Source organism: Apteryx rowi, unplaced genomic scaffold, assembly GCF_003343035.1.
Source record: "Apteryx rowi isolate R43461 unplaced genomic scaffold, aptRow1 scaffold_1524, whole genome shotgun sequence".
NCBI lineage: Eukaryota > Metazoa > Chordata > Aves > Apterygiformes > Apterygidae > Apteryx > Apteryx rowi.
Window position 1 is genome coordinate 1 of NW_020447780.1, and position 1,336 is coordinate 1,336.

A 1,336-nucleotide genomic window follows, 5' to 3' on the forward strand; every position below is an offset into this window, starting at 1 on the left:
TGGGGACGTGGGGATGGGGGGACACCATGGGGATGCCATGGGGACGTGGGGATTTGGGGACACCATGGGGACGTGGGGATGCGGGGACACCATGGGGATGTGGAGACACCACGGGGATGCCATGGGGATGTGGAGACACCACAGGGACACCGTGGGGACATGGGGATGGGGAGACACCATGGGGACGTGGAGACACCACGGGGACACCATGGGGACGTGGAGACACCACGGGGACACCATGGGGACGTGGAGACCCCATGGGGACACCGTGGGGACATGGGGATGGGAGGACACCATGGGGACGTGAAGACACCATGGGGACACCATGGGGATGTGGGGATGGGGGGACACCATGGGGACACCGTGGGGACATGGGGATGGGGGGAACACCATGGGGGACACCATAGGGATGTTGGGGATGTGGGGACACCATGGGGACATAGGGATGATGTGGGGATGAGGAGATACCATAGGGATGGAGGACACCATGGGGACATTGTGGGGTCATGGGAACACCATGGGGACCCCATGGGGATGTGGGGATGGGGGGACACCGTGGGGACGTGGGGACACCGTGGGGACACCATGGGGATGCTGTGGGGACACAGGGCCGTGGGGACCTGGGGGCTGGGGGCCATGGGGATGGATGAAGGTGGGGATGGAGGCGGGCGGTCGCAGTGGTGGTGGCAGTGGCAGTTGGTGACGGGCGGCCGCAGGGCCGGCGTTCACCATCCTGATGCTGCTGGCCAGCCTCAACAGCTGCACCAACCCCTGGATCTACGCCGCCTTCAGCACCAGCCTCTCGCGCGCCATGGCCCAGCTGCTGTGCCCCTGCCGCCGCCCCCGCGTGCCCCCCTGAGCCCCGCGCCGCCGGGGGCACACGGGCAGGGGGGGCCGCGCGGGCGCGAGGGGGGCGCATGGGGGGGGTTGCACGGGGGGGGTCGCATGGGGGGCTCACACAGGGTCACATTGCACGGGGACACCATCGCACGGGGACACGTCGCATGGGGACCAGCTCGCCCAGGGACACCATCGCATGGGGATGCCATCACATGGGGACGCCATCACATGGGAACAGCATCGCACCAGGACACGTCGCCCAGGGACACCGTCGCACAGGGACATGTTCCACAGGGACACCATCGCACGGGGATGCCATCGCATGGGGACACCATCGCACGGGGATGCCATCGCACGGGGACACCATCGCATGGGGACACCATCGCACGAGGGAGGGGGGCGGGGTTTGCACGGGGGCCAGTGCCCCGAGACGCTGCACCAATAAACACGCCATGGCACAACACGTTTCCCTGGGCCTTTGCCCTCCCCGACCTTT